Below are 16,430 nucleotides of genomic sequence, written 5' to 3'. Positions count from 1 at the left end.
GGCAGTGCTCCTCCCAGCTTCTGCCAAGAGGAAGCTACATTTTACGACTGCTGTAATAAAACCTTTGCCTGAGTCAGGAGAGGCTCATTGTTCAAGAGGAAGCCATTTACGATCCTCTCAATAAACCCTCTGCCTGGGTGAAGGGAGTTGCATTGTTCACTCTCCTGCAGAGCACAGGTAATTCAATTATCAGATAGATGGCATATCCTTAGTGTGAGCAGCAAAAGGGCAGCTAGGCCTGGGAACACAGCTGTGACTCAAGTTTCACTCCTGATGGGGGTAGTTGCCAGGCAGAATTGGAATCTCTTTAAGCCAGTTTCAGATAAAATGTCACTTTTTGTTCCCCAGTTCCTGCATTCAAATAAAACTAAACATTTTTACATATGCAGCTAGAATGCTGATTCTAAGTGCAAAACTATGGCATTTCAACAGTTACAAAGGCATGTGACACCAAACATAGGTCACTCATTTCATCTAAACATTTTCGATTTTAGTGTCTTTAAATCCAGTGCAACTTAAACTGCTGACTCCATAGCAGTTTTGTTATAAGCACTGTTTTGGGCTCTTCATTTCCCAGATTTTGTAAGCACACAAAACCTCATTCTGCCAAATGTCTGCTGGTGTTCAGTGAATATTTTGCACATGTTGCAATGTTTAAAATAGACACTTTGGCTTGCCTTCAGAGGAACACAGGGTGGTTTTAAAACGCCGGCTTTTGGATAGTGGTGAGTACTGGTACTGCACCCATTTTTGGGATTGAAGAATGAATTCCCCACAATTCTAGGTTGCATTTGGCAATCAGCATTGCCATTCCCAATGGTTTCAGACTACTGTGCGGGTAGTCCAATGGTGGTTTTAGGCAGTGTCCTTCTGTGCCCATAACATCGGCAAAAATGGGTGGCAGCCTATTCTTCCTGCATTTCCCTGTGCATTTTCTGGGAAGCTCTGGCCATCATGATGTTTTCATGTCAGTACTGCACAGTTTTGAGGTAGGGCTCGGATGCATGGGTAAATACATCCCACAAGCCCCCCTCTTGCGATGGCCATTCGGTTTCACTGATGGGACTCGCAAGATCTGGGATGTTTCCTCATCTTCTTCCAATAGATGGCACAGTTCAGCATCTTTTCCTCCATCCGGTCGGATCGATCGGTTCTCCTCGCCGGTCCTGATGGGAATATTGGGCGGTACCCCGAGCCCGTTGCGTCTCAGCTCCCGGTCTCCGGATCGTCCTCCTTGGCCCGTCTCAAGGTTTTCTTTCTCCTAGGACGACAAAGGAAGAGCGGCAATACCTATTCATAGACGTTTTTCCACCACCGTTGAGATAGTGGGGCAGCATATGCATTTCATCATCACGAAACATTACATTCTTATTTTGAAAAAAAAAACAGTATGACTAAGAGACAGTTTCATACAAATCACAGTATGTTAGAGACTAGATGTGGTATGTTTTATGATTGGAACTGAATTAGTCTGATACAGTACCCGCTAGGATTCCAGAGGATTCCTCCAGTTGTTGCAGAGTGTGCCTGGGATGGCAACATTTCAACTGGTTTATGTGGACCCACTTGTCTTCCCCCTCTGCCGAACCGCCTTTGGGGACGCGGATCTTGTAGGCCACAGGGGAGATCTTGTCGATGATCTCAAAGGGTCCCTTCCATGTAGGCAAAAATTTGCGCTGCTTGGCCTGGTTCCTTTGGAAGTTGTATAGATAGACCCGGTCTCCCACCTGATATTCCTTCCTGGAAGTTTTCAGGTCATAATGGGTCTTCATGCTATCAGCCGATCTTTCTAGATTCCGCTGAGCATAAGCAAAAGCATGTTGAAGGTGTTTCCTTAAATTCTCCACATACTCATGAGTAGTGGAGGCATTTATCAGTGTCTGCTCTTGGGTCCTGTAGAGCAAATGCTGAGGAAGCACCATCTTGCGCCCAGTCATCAACTCAAATGGTGACATTTTGGTTGCAGATGAAGGGGTATATCTGATGGCCATTAGGACCAGAGGTAATCGGATATCCCAACTTGGCCCAGAATCTGCCACAAACTTCTTTAATATGCTCACAATTGTCCGGTTATATCTCTCTACTGCCCCAGAAGAAGCTGGTCTATAAGCAATATGCAGCTTTCTCTTGACCCCCAGTATCTCCCACATCTTTGTCATTACTTCACTGGTGAAGTGGCTACCTCTGTCTGACTCAATCCTTTGAGGTAGACCAAAACGGGAAAAGATGTGGTTAATCATCAAGGCAGCTGCAGTTTCTGCCTTGCAATTTGGGGCTGGGAGACATTCCACCCACTTGGTAAACAAGCATGTCACAGTCAACATGTACTTATTCCCCCTAGCCGAGCGAATCACAGGGCCTACAAAGTCGATTTGTAAATCTGACCATGGCAGTGTCATCCCCCTCTTTTGTGAAGGTGCCCGGTGCGTGAGGGATGATGGCTGAAATTGTGCACACACAAGACACCCCTTCAAGTATTGGTCGAGGTCCTGCCCCATGTGTGGCCAGTATGCAACCTCTCTTAAGATTTCCAATGTTGTGTGAAACCCCCTATGACCGGCAGTGGCCGCATCATGGGCGTGACTTAACATCAGGCTTCGGAATGAGGTAGGAACCACCCACTGATCGTGGCCAGCTTTGGATTTCCTTACCAGCAAACCGTCTTGGATTCGGAACATTTTTGGACATTTCATCAACACTCTTAGGTCCTCTTTCCCAATGTAATCGGTATCCGTCAGGGGAAAGTTCTCAGGGTCCTCAAGGTGCTGGTAAAATTTACCAATTATTGGATCCCCCTTCTGAGCAGTAATCAAATCAGCATCAGGGGTCTCCTTACTCCATTGTGCAAATGAAAGGTTGTTGTGAGCATTTGTCTGGGACCTAGTGACAGCAGTGACCTGGATTTCCCCCAACAGGGACTCAATCTCAATTAGATCCCCTTGGATGGCCCCGGTTTTGGCCAGCTGATCAGCTAAGTCATTTCCAGTTTTGTCTGGTCCCTCTACTTTGGAATGACCCTTGATCTTTTTCCAATAGATGGTCATCTCATTCGAGGTGACCAGATCATCAATGTTTTGGATCAACTTCCCATGTTTCAAGGGTTTGTTGTTAGCACATAACATGCCTCTGGTTTTCCAATTAACCAGGTGCTCCACGAACCCGTTCCGTACATAATCCGAATCTGTGATTATGACCAGTTCGCGGAGTTGATGCTGGACAGCAGTGAGGATGGCCTGATGCACAGCCATCAATTCTGCCACCTGACTACTTCGGGGACCAATTTTGTATCCAGCGGAGGGTTCTGGGGACTCATTCACCCATGCATTCCCTACGCCAGCCACCAGTTCTTTCTCCCCGTTGTTGTCAACATGGTAAGAGCATCCATCCACATATACAGTGGGCATTCCCTCACACTTGTCTTCTTCAAAGACTTTGTGTGGGGAATTAAGGTATGCCTCCATGTTGTCCTTGATTTTCAGACTTTCGTCCTCGAGACAGTTTTCTCTGGCACAATCATGCAAGTCAGCCAGACCTTGCGCGAGGGGACTCTTCTTGTTTTGGCCATATCTGACCTCCACAGGAAAGCCTTGCATTGACAGAATCCAGGAAGTAATTCGGGAATTACTCACATTTCCGGCCCGGATTCTGTCACTTTGGAGATATTGCAGAGGCTGGTGTGGAGTCTCCACTATAATGTGTTCCCCCTGGATAAACGGGCGGTAATTCTTCAATGCCCACACCGTTGCCAGGAGTGCCTTCTCACAATCGTTGAATTTTTCCTCCACAGAGGATAAAGATTTGCTCGCATAGGAGATTACTTTATTGACCTTGTCATGCTTTTGGTATAATACTGCCGTCAAGCACGTATCAGAGAACCCTGTCTCCAGGAAGAACTCCTTGTTTCTGACCGGGTAAGCTAGGCAAGGCGCTTGTGAGAGGCTTCTTTTGAGTTGTTTTACTGCCTCGGCTTGATCTGGACCCCATTCCCACTTGACCCCCCCTTTCAGGAGATGAATCAGGGGTCTGGTGATCTCTGCGTAGCCCTCAATGAACTTTCTGCTGTAATTAGTCAGTCCAAGGAGGCTCCTTAGTTCCCGCAGCGTTGTGGGGTCTTTCAGTTTCTGAAGTGCTTCCACTTTCTTTTCCTGGGGACAAAGACCCTGAGGAGTAATCTCATGCCCCAAGAAGTTAACACGGGTTTTACACCATTGTGCTTTCTGAAAGGAAAGTTTTGCTCCGGCAGCCCTCAACTGTGTCAGAACATAACGGATCTCCGCTATGTGTTCCTCCACAGATGAACTTTTGATGAGGACATCATCTACATAAGCCAGGTTACCCCTTGCACCTAAGTCAGGCATGGCCTTGTGTAGAAAAATGTTGAATTCATTGCCGGAGTTGAGGTATCCGAAGGGAGTCCGGGTCCAGGTGTACTGCTGGCCCCCAAAGGTAAAAGCCAGCTTGTATTGGTCCTCCCTACTGACAGGCACAGTCCAGTATCCATTGGTCAGGTCTATTGCAGTGAATACCTGTGACCCCTGGATCTGGGCCAGCCCTTGGTCAATGTAGGGCAGAGGCCATCGGGAAGTATGGACCCGTTTGTTGTGCTCCCTGAGGTCGGCACAGAGTCTCCACTGGCCGTTTGGCTTCAATATTCCCAGCACCGGATTATTGAAGGTGCTGTGGACTGGACGGATTATTCCCCGGGACTCAAGGTTCTTAATTATTTCAGTAAGGGACTCCATTGATGCGAGAGGCAAGCGATATTGCTTCACAAACACAGGAGTCATGCCAGGGTCCGTGGGGATTGTCGTTGTGTGGATGTCAGTGCGACCACAGTCATATGAGTCTACCGCAAAGAGATCTTGGAAATCCAAGAAAACTTGTTTCAACTTTTGCTTTTGTTCCAGAGTCACACAGGCATCAGCTAGGTTGACTCTCTCTTCCACCATCTGTCTGAAGCCTGGAAAGACTTCTGGTTTGGCTATCTCCGCGGCCTCCTCCAGCTGGGTGGAGAAGTCCCTGGTCAGAGTGCTGATTTGGACTGGAGGCTTCAGGTGGGAAAGGCAGCCCTCATGGACCTGGAAAATCACCTCATCCCTCCTGAAGTCACAAGTCACATCTTCCTTACCATAGGGGCAGGAAGTGTACACCAGGAAGTTCCCCCCATGCCGGGTAAAAATCCTGTCTGGTGTTGTATTGTCATCACTGTCACTGTCAAAACAGTCCTTGGGGATTGGTCCTAACAGTTCATTTACTAAGTCGATGGAAAAATGTCGGTCATCAACCGCCATTCCAATAATGGTGCCTGCGGCTAGAGTAATATTCTTTAAGTCGCTGTTATCCACCTCTATTAGAATGGTGTCATGTTCTATGTTGACTAATGGAGTTGGGTTTACCCCCAACCCTTGCTGTTGGAGAGAAGCGTTTAGATGTATGTAAGCATCAGGGTTTTTCAAATGTTGTCCTCTTTTAACTTTCACTTCCATGGAGAATTGTCGGGTCCTTTCTGGGATGGTGACTTCCTCTTTAATCTGGATTTCAACTGCATAAGGTAGCAATTGAGCTGACCTAAATGCTTTTTCTGGATCATCAAAGCCCATGGGATTATCCGCTAATCGGGACCAAGCTTTGAAGTTTATTAGGTCCAAACTAATGGCAAAGCGATTGAGAATGTCACTGCCTAAGTAAAAGGCGGCAGTGACGTCTCGCACGACCCAACAATTATGGGCTATGCTCTTGTTGCCAATGGAGATTTTGAGCATACACCTGCTTGGCAGGAGATGTTTTGATATGGGTGCTTCCAGGTCCATTTCCCATTTGTCTATCAGTTTGAAGGTGGGAATGGCTGGATCTTTTGGAAGTTGGCGAAACATGGCTTCGCTGATGAAGCTCTTACCGTTGTTCACACACACTCGAGCGAGAACAGAGTCCTTCCCATCATTTAACTGAACAGGGATGAACAACTGCTCTCCAATTTGCTGAATATCAGCCAGGCTTTGAGCTGATTTCACATCTTTCTGGACTATAGGAGTGGGAGTTTCAGATTGTGGATTGGTATAGAATTTCAAAGTGTTTCCTTCCAGCGTGGAATACCACTTTAGACTGGAAGGAAGGTTGATTTTCAGAAATAGAGAGGACCCCCCATCACCAGTCTGTTGTCCTACTGCTATTACTGTCACGTCTGGAATCTGGTTGTTCTGGAAGTGAAATTCTACTTGGTCAGATTTTTGTTCAACCATGTGGCATGTGCCGTTTAAACTAACATGGTTGACACTCTGTTTTAATTTTATTGGTCGACTAGTCTGGGTCCAGAGGACCTTGTTTACACAATCTATTAGGGGTGACAACCTTCTCAGGAGGTCATTCCCTAGTAAACAAGGGGTGCCCTCCGGGGTCACAACTATGACCGGGTGTTTCAACTTATGCCGCCCAATTTTAATGTCCAAGTCTGCAGTCCCCTCAACGGGAATTTCCTTCCCGTCAAAGTTCTGTAGTTGTCCCGGAAGAGAGGTGAGAGGAATTTGGTAATTCTCTCCCCTTCCTGCATTCAGTTCGTCAAAGGCCCTTCTGGACAGAAGGGTAGCTTGAGATCCAGTGTCCACCAGTGCCGAGATTGTACCCTGCCCCTGTACTTGTACCGGGGCATAATATCTTCCCTCCTTCTCCTCAAGGGGGCACAGATAATGTACATTTTTGGACAACTGGTGGGCTAATTTTCTGGTTTTGGACATCGCGAGAGAAGAATTTTGGGCAGAATTCTGTGGAGAGCCTTGGGAATCTGAAAGAAAAAGTTGGCAACTGGAGATCAGAGCCATTGTTGGTTCCCCTGGTTCCAGTTCTGGGCCGCCCCACCCTTTTTGGAGGCAGTCCCCAGTATGGGTTTGAACCAGGGGATTTTCTTGCTGTTGGTTCTGGGATGAGATGGTGGGCGGCGGTAGCTCAGTCTCCACATCTCCCCAGTCTGGATTTGCATTCCTAGGGACCCATTTTTCTTTGGGAGGAGTTCCCCCCTCTCTGAAGGAGAAGATCCTTTTCTCAGGATCCTCTGAGGATCCCTCTCCCTCAAATTGGAAGATCTGTACCTCCTCCTCAAACTGAGTCTGTTTGGGTCTTTTGTTTCTCCTACCCCCCCTCTGCTCCTTAGGAGGCAGACTTTCAGGGGCAAGAGATTTCTTTTCCGGTTCCTGGGTTTCCAGGGGCTGTTTACAAGTGAGGAAGGAAGCTTCCTCCAAGGCTTTACACCCCCTTCCCTTTGTGCCTCCTCCCTGGGAACCGGTGAGTTATCGGGGTGCTGCCCCCGTCATTGTTCTGGAGCACCAGGTCCAGAGTTGGGTGCGTTCTGCGCCGGCACGCCCATCTGAGGGTTCTGCTGAGCCCTCAGTATGTGACCCAGATCCCGCGCCATGTTTTGAACCTGGCGCTCTAACTGGGAAACCCGCTCAGGCTGATACGGGGCCCTGTTTTCTCCCCTGGGCTGATCCCGGGAAGGGTAGCTATCCCTCCTCTGGTAATACCCCGGGTTGGGAAGATTTGGGTACCCCTTCACCCTTGGCCTCCCCTCTCCCGGATTCAGTGGTCTGGGCTCAGGGAATTGGGGAAAGAAGGATGGATGGTTTTGGGGCTGAAAGTCGGGTGGATGTCTGGGGAAAAAGTTCTGCCCAGGATTTGGAGAGTTTCTGCCCTCCGGTGGGAAATTAGGAGGAAAGTTCCCTGGGTTAGGTGCTTGGCTGGATCCCCCCCCTTGGGCTGGAGGAGTCCACACATAACCCAGGATGGGTCTGTTTCCCTTGTAACGGGGACTTACATAATCAGGAGAGCGAGGGACCCCATTTGTGGGGCTGCCTCCCTGGCTCCCTGTCTGTGACTGGCCCGAGGACCTTCTGGGCCTAGCATTATTAGGTGCAGGTAGGTTTTTAGGCCCCCCCATCTCCAAATCTAAAACGGGGGTGACCTTTACCTCTGCCACCTTGGCAGCAGCAGGGGTGGTGTTGGCTTTGGGGTTTTTCTGGGCATTACTTTTGCTATCTATCGGTTTCTGCACCTCATAGATCCGGGTAGCCTGTTCAATGACCCAATCTAAGGATCTTTTCTCGTGAAAATCCCTCACGAGCTGGGTCATGATGTATTTGGGCAAGGCATGGAAAAACGTATTTATGAACTCTCTACTATCTGTGCGCACCCTTCTTGTGGTCTGTGCAAAAGCACGCTTTAACTCCTGCACAAATTCTTGTGGGGCCTGATCCTCCCCACATTGCAAATTGTAGGCTGCCTTGCGAGCCTCTTGAGGATTTCTGTGAAGAGAAAAATGTTTCAGGATGGCCGCCTTATATGTGGACCATCTTAAATGATTTTGATCCTCCAGCCCCGCAAAGAAACTGGAGTATTCCGGGGAGAATGTCCACTTTACATATTGAATACAGCTTTGGCTGTCCTTCACATGGAAAGTCTCCATCATTTGTTCAAACAACTCTAAGTGCTCCCAAACAGAATACTTAGCGTTCTTATGGTAAGGCGTGATGACGCTCCTGATCGCCTTAATCTGCTTTAAGGGGTCCTTAAGCAAGGCCCTTTTTGCCTTATTGGCCTTTTTGGTTCGGGTAACCCTTGTCCATTCATCCTCAGACTCAGAGGCACTGCTCCCAGAGGTTCCCGTCTGATCTTCCAGGTTTTCCCGGATTCTGCGAGCCTGGGAATGGCTGGCAGAATGTGGGGACCTGGTCTCCTGTGTCCTGCGCAGTTCAGAGGAGTCTTCAGATTCCTCCTTGCTGCCAGGATTTGATGGGTACCCCCTCCACTGACCTAACTGGGCAGAGGTTTTCAGGATGCCCTTAATGGGCCTACTCTCCTGGGGTTCCCTACTGAACTGTACTGTACTTGGGTGCCCATACCCGGATGCCCACCCCTCCATTCCTGAGTGGTACTGGCCTATGAGCCCCATACGTTTAGCTGGATAGTAATCTGCCATCCCTGTGGCCCTGTGCTCATGTGCACCAGGGGACATGGGGGTGGCAGAGTCCAGGGACTGAGAGGTATGAGGGCCTCTGGTACTAGGGCTCCTGAGGTTATGCTCCGGAGTTTCCATTTCCCAGCGAACTTCATCTCTATTCGCCCCTGCTCCCTGTTGCAATGCAAGAGCCTGCATTTGTGCCTTCAGTTCCTCTGTTAAGGCCTTACTCGACTCTATCAGTTTCTCCTGCATCGCTACCTGTTGCTGGAGCCTATCATTGTGTTGACAGAGGGCCTCATTCTCCCTCTGTGCTTACTGGTTGGTCCTGGAGAACTGGGCCAGTCTTTGCTGCAGGAGGTTTACCTCCTGGGCAATGTCCCTATTGGCCTGCTCCTTTCTTGCTAGAGCATCTTCCACCCTTCTGGTGTGCTCTACCAAGTTCTGGTTTTCTTTTTGGAGATCACCCAGCCCCTGGAGGGCCAGGTGATTTTCTTCAATTTCCTTTTTTAAGTGGCAGACTTCCTGGCCTATGGCGTCTCTTTCCTGACTAAGAGCCTGCATTTGTGCCGCCAGGTCGTCCCTTTGCCGTTGAAGGGCACCATCTTTTTGGCGCTCCTCATCAAACTCTGCCTGGGTATCCAGGTCTTTCAAGATCAGCTTGTTGCTCTCAACCTTCACTCTATCTAGATGACTTTGCAGGGTGGCTACCTGCTCCGTGCATGCCCTGTTAAAGTCTAATTGTTGCTCCAGCTTTTTCTGGCTCTGCAGTAAGGAGTCCAAACTGTCTTGGTGCTCCTTCTGCAGGGCCAGAAATCTAGTATCCTGTTCTACCTTTTCCTGTTGCAGCACATCCAAATCCTTCTTTATTTTAATGATGTGCTGCCTACTATCATCTTCTGACTCCTGGCTCCTCTGCAGCCTCTGCTCAGAAGAGACCAGGTCAGATTGGGCCTTCTCTAACACCATCTGTTGCCTATTTGCCAGATTTTGGCTTTCAGCACATCTATCCTGCATGTCTCCCATATATAGGTACAGGTATGCTGCTATCCTGGCAATCTTATTGTGTTCCTCTTTGGCTTTAGGAGCCATATATAGTTCACTCAGGGCCACATGTAAGGGACCCTGATCTCTATATATATCTGACCCTGTTTCAGTGACCTGTCGCGTGATGGCCTGCAACCAGGCATCCTGGCCCTGTTCAGTCCATTCACCTCTCACAAATAGCTTATGCAAGAGGTGCTCTCTGGCTATTTTCATGTCTACTAAGGTCGTCATTCTAGAGATTGGTCTCTGTCCTGACTTACGGAAGTTAGTATTTTATTTTTGCAGAACAGAACTTTTCTTGGAGTGTCCCTTTTGAGGAATGCTTCACAGCGTAATGCAGCGTGGTGATCCGACCGGATGTATGTATCCCGTCAGTTAGCACACTGTATTAAGCTGCTCAAGTGGTATTCTAACCCAAACGTCCGGCTCGAGCCCCCAATTTGTAAGGGGATTCAATTCAACACTACAGCTAAGTCAACGCCTAGTCTATAATACTGAATGAAAACCCTTATTGATATATCTTTAGGTCCAGTTCATGCGTTCTGGATGACTACCCCTATATAACACCCCTCTCTTGGAATCCCCCTGACCCCACTGAGCCAAGAAGTAGTTCTGTTTTGCAAGTTTAAAAGGTTTATTTGATAATTTAAAATATATATATATCACACTTTATAATAAATTAATAATTGAATAGCACACTTAATCTGGTATGATAAAGATCAACAACGGAGAATCTGGCACTAGCACACTTCTTATAATCACTAATGAGTTGACATGAAATGGATAAGGTAGCACACTGGTAAATAGGAACAAAAGTATAATGTGGTAGAGGATGCTTTATGTAAGCTCAGGTGGATGCAATATTCAATGAATGCAGTACAGAAAATACTCAATATGATTTCAACCAAACAATGTAATCACTTTTCTCTGGCAATCCCCTCCCCCCCTTGATGCAAGGCAAGGAAGTGGAAGGAAGGCACACAATTCTCAGAAATGCAATTCAATGTAATTCAGTTCAATCCCCCAAGCTTAGACTACAGAAGTTTGAAAACACAGGCAAATGCTTTGATATGTGCTAGCAATGGATGAGAAATATGCTGGAAATGCTTTTAATTCCCTTTCAGAGGTTCAGGGTGAATGGTATCTAGTTAATATTAGCTCAGGCTCACTCTTGCAATGATTCAGGAATGATTAGCAGGTTAAACGAATTTCTGGCAAATGGAAGGCAAGCAGCAGCAGTTTTTACTTGTGAAGAAATTTGCAAATCGCGGCAAAATTCGCGGATGCGCCGAGCGCTATTACAGAGGAACCACAAGGACTATCTCTATCGTTTTGGGGTCCTAGGAAAGCCTAGGATCTCAGCTTCAAAATGAAAGTTACTGCAAGTCTCTAGCACAAACGGTCGCGGAGATATGAGCGATTTAATAAAGGTCGTTTTTCAGATTTGAAATTTAAAGTTAAAAAAAAAAACACGTGCAGCTTGCAACTAGAAAATGACAAGTGACAGCTTTACAAATGACAGGTGACAGTTAGGAGACAGTTCTACTTAGATTAAAATAGGATTGAATTATATTATCTTAACTAGGAGATTGGTTCTGCACAGTTTTCTAGGTACTCACACTATATTCTTGAATTAAATGGGCCACGCCACGGATCTGGTCAGATTTTAGACTCTGGTCTGGTCTGGTCTGGTCTGGCCTCTGCACTTCACAGTGATCTGGGTCAGCTCTCTCTGCTGGTCTGGGTCTCTCTGGGTACAGCACTGCTTTCTCTCTGGTCTGGTCTCTTAGTTCTGGATAGATTGAAGTCTCTAGTTTGGCTTTCTGGAGGTTGATGGAGGTAAAGTATGGATTTTTCCGGCAGAGCTTCCAGCGGCAGATGGATTTTGAAGGTCCCTATCTGTCCTGTCTGTCTGCTTTTATGTGTTTAGAATGTGGGTGTGTTCTAGCATCACTGACCCTACCTCTCTCTCAGCTTCTAATTGGTCAAACTTCCATTTATCATTTGATTGGGGAATGAACTGTGAGTCAGAGGGATGTCATTTTATGGCTTGCAGATAGGACACTCCTCTGTCAGATTGCACACATTCTATATTTGATAATAAAAGACATATTTCACAGTTACACAGTTGCTTGAAATTACATATACATGGTGTGGCTGAATTTAGCCATGTCTCTGTCCAAATCTGCTGTTTCTAAGAGCTTGCATTCAGAAATGGCACATAATTGACTTTTTAACTGATTTTTCACTTTCTGACATTGACCCAACTTTACATACATGTGTGCAGGGAGTATGGACATTAACTGATGAAGTTTCAGACTTTTAACATGCATACATTTAGAGTTATATCCACTTTTCCGCTGACACCCCCCTGAACATGCCACTGGGTCGAAAAACCTCTTAAAATGTGGGCAGAAAAATCACAAGAGTTATGGTGTCATTTATAAAATTTTCACATGTCCGCTCTATGAATGATCCATCTTTTTAAAGTTATGTTCTGGCTCCAAAGGGGTGTGGTTTCCTCCCAGCACAAGGTAGAAATACTGGTTTATCCAGTTCTGCCAAGCCAGCTTGCTCTCACAGGCAGTGCTCCTCCCAGCTTCTGCCAAGAGGAAGCTACATTTTACGACTGCTGTAATAAAACCTTTGCCTGAGTCAGGAGAGGCTCATTGTTCAAGAGGAAGCCATTTACGATCCTCTCAATAAACCCTCTGCCTGGGTGAAGGGAGTTGCATTGTTCACTCTCCTGCAGAGCACAGGTAATTCAATTATCAGATAGATGGCATATCCTTAGTGTGAGCAGCAAAAGGGCAGCTAGGCCTGGGAACACAGCTGTGACTCAAGTTTCACTCCTGATGGGGGTAGTTGCCAGGCAGAATTGGAATCTCTTTAAGCCAGTTTCAGATAAAATGTCACTTTTTGTTCCCCAGTTCCTGCATTCAAATAAAACTAAACATTTTTACATATGCAGCTAGAATGCTGATTCTAAGTGCAAAACTATGGCATTTCAACAGTTACAAAGGCATGTGACACCAAACATAGGTCACTCATTTCATCTAAACATTTTCGATTTTAGTGTCTTTAAATCCAGTGCAACTTAAACTGCTGACTCCATAGCAGTTTTGTTATAAGCACTGTTTTGGGCTCTTCATTTCCCAGATTTTGTAAGCACACAAAACCTCATTCTGCCAAATGTCTGCTGGTGTTCAGTGAATATTTTGCACATGTTGCAATGTTTAAAATAGACACTTTGGCTTGCCTTCAGAGGAACACAGGGTGGTTTTAAAACGCCGGCTTTTGGATAGTGGTGAGTACTGGTACTGCACCCATTTTTGGGATTGAAGAATGAATTCCCCACAATTCTAGGTTGCATTTGGCAATCAGCATTGCCATTCCCAATGGTTTCAGACTACTGTGCGGGTAGTCCAATGGTGGTTTTAGGCAGTGTCCTTCTGTGCCCATAACATCGGCAAAAATGGGTGGCAGCCTATTCTTCCTGCATTTCCCTGTGCATTTTCTGGGAAGCTCTGGCCATCATGATGTTTTCATGTCAGTACTGCACAGTTTTGAGGTAGGGCTCGGATGCATGGGTAAATACATCCCACAACACTTTCCTGATGTCTCAGTGTCCATCTGAATAAAGGTGCCAGCTCTTGTCATCCTGTGTAAATAAAAGTTCCAACAAATATTGTGTTTCACTTTTGAGAAAATATTTGTCCAATGGTACAAAGCATTTGTTCTAACATGGTTGTCTAATTCGTCTTGCCTCCTGCTGATGTCTCATCACAAGCATCAGCTAGTAATGTCTATATTGCACATATGTGTAGGATTTATTTCAGGATTATTCATATATCCGCTAAGCCAGTTTACATGGTGGGTACATATAAAGGGAGTGTCTATTATATGATGTACCAAACATGAGGTTTTTCGATATTGTATTGTCTGCAATGATGTTCTCTATAATGAGCTAATAGATCTCAAAAAAAGAACCCGTATAGCTGATCCAGTCACATGGCAATGGAAGCCACAGGTCAAATGAGGGATTGAAGTAGAGATGGAGCATGACCAATGTAAAGGGGTTGTGTTTGACACAATGACTGATATGCACCATCCAGAATACAGTAACTTATGGTATAGTCACATGCACTCAGTGGGAGAGCATGGATCAAAAGGGAGCTGTTATGTTTGCTCTCCCATCCCGCAAGGGAGAGCATGTTAGTTAGTACCCCAAGAGAAGCCACCCCTAGAAGCCCAGTGTTTGCTTCATGTGGCATTGTGACCTATTAGAAGCATGTTTTAAGGGCATGGAGTGCAAGTCGTATTGATGGACAAACAAGGCACGTCATTGCTGATGATGGTTGTTTGAATCAGGTAGATGGGAGGAGGCAGTAGTAAGCTGTGAATCAGGGGGGTTAGCAGGGTTTTATGAATAAATCATATGGAACATAAACAAGGACTGTCTTACCATATGAGGCACGTACATGTCAAAATTAATTTGGACTGAAACAAAATATACTCCAGTAAAAGTGCAAGCAGTAGATGAATATGAGTTCTGTTTCCGAAAGCATTAGACTGTTCCTGTGGGAACCAAAAGCAAAGGCAATAAGACATTGTTAATTCCTGATCTCAGCAATGGCACATCAGCTCTTATGGACATCTTCTGGATGTGCTGCCCGCTGGCATACATGCATCTCCCACCATCATGAAGAGTAACGTACTCACTAGCAACCTTGCATTCAGCAATTTAATTTGAATGGTTCTAGATGCCCACCTGGCACTAACACACATGCCCACAGCAGAGACAAAGCATACCAACGCTCACAAGCAATAAGGAAGAGGCGCTATTTGAGAAGAAAATGACAAAAGCGATCAAACTACATATCCAAAGACACCTCCAAACTTTTGAAAGCAATTCCAGGTAAATCCCCTTGTCTATCAAAACAGAAGTGTTATTTGCCTCTCCTATAGTGCCAGGTGCCCAACGCCACATGGCTCTGAATTGTGTGGTGAGAAATGATCAGTTGGCGAATGACACAGGTCAATGGTACAATCCAATCAAAAGTGAGATGTGTGAGATCCGGCTGATGTCCCGAAAGGAAAAGGTACATCTTGGACCTGCTGACAGCCATGGAGGGGATATGTGTAGAATAATTGGACTGCCATGTTGTACATACGCCACCAAATGATGCAGAAAATGGGTCCCTGTCACATATAAAGGATGCCTAAACAAGCTGAAGACAGGCATGATGATTAAAGTAGGAGTGGAGGCTGAAGATTCGTTTGATACAATCATGTACACCAGAACAACATGGGCACCCACAAAGCTAGGAGCAGCAGTGAAAATATTGGCCCTAATCATGGTGTTCCTGCTGGTAATGGTCTCTACATGCCAAATGATACTCCGCAGCGGCACAAATAATCTCCCGAGCGGTGCCATGATGATGGTCTCGATAAGGGCAGGTGGATCCTCCTATCACAAAAGACAGGTATAACCAAACATAGAATCCAAATAAATGATGTATGGTGGCAATTGACCATCCCCTACATCCCCCTGGGAAATACCACCCCCACTGGACCCAGAAATTTCTATAGAACACTGTATCGACTTAGGGAGGGGTGGAGATTGCCTTTTTCTCCCATGTACACCAGAACAATATGCCCAGGGTGGGGAAGCTTATGTCAAATATGCAGGACATGGGTGCCCAAAGATGACAATTACAGGAAGAGATAATCAGCTGGGTTAGTTAATGAATGTTTAACTAAAGGGGGGAATGCTGGGATCCACGTCCAGCTCCCAAATGATTTAAGCTGTGGAAAATATATTAGTGCACGAGAAAGTGAATGTTTGCTGCAGCAGGGTGTGGGGGGTGAAGCGCAAGAAGCAGGAATAATAAATGTTGTCATTTTGTAGCACTTATGAGAATATAAGTGGGCCCAGGTATAGGGCACATGTGACATTGAACTACAGTAGATAAAATATAGTGTACAAGGATGGAAATGTTGGCTTGAGTCCCAGAGGAGAGAAATACTGAAGCACCACCATATTGGAAGTGAGGCCTAGTATGTTGCAGGTCCTGGTGAAAATAGAAGCATAGTGCAGTAAAGAGTTTGACCCCCTTCCCATCACAAGACCCAACAATGAAACGGAACATAGAGGCCGTAATAAACATAATTGTATCAAGCTGTAGGGCTGCAAAACTAGAAATGAATGCGGATGGCAGTGCTGCGCTGTGCAGGGCTTCACCCTGTCACAAATAACAAACTCAATGGAGCCGTACTAGAGGTCTCAAGCTGCCCCTCCACACCCCCACCCAGAATAATGGGCATCCCACTTCAACTGCAAGATGCCCATAAAAGAGCATACCGAAATCCATCAGAACTTGGCTGATTAGTGTGGTCCTTGAGAGGCCGAGGAGAAGCTCGAAGGAGGGGCGACTGA

The sequence above is a fragment of the Ambystoma mexicanum genome, chromosome 2p (genome assembly GCF_040938575.1).
Source record: "Ambystoma mexicanum isolate Mex_15411 chromosome 2p, UKY_AmexF1_1, whole genome shotgun sequence".
In the NCBI taxonomy this organism is placed as follows: Eukaryota; Metazoa; Chordata; class Amphibia; order Caudata; family Ambystomatidae; genus Ambystoma; species Ambystoma mexicanum.
The sequence above is the reverse complement of the archived record's forward strand: the minus strand, read 5'-3'. Positions refer to the sequence as shown.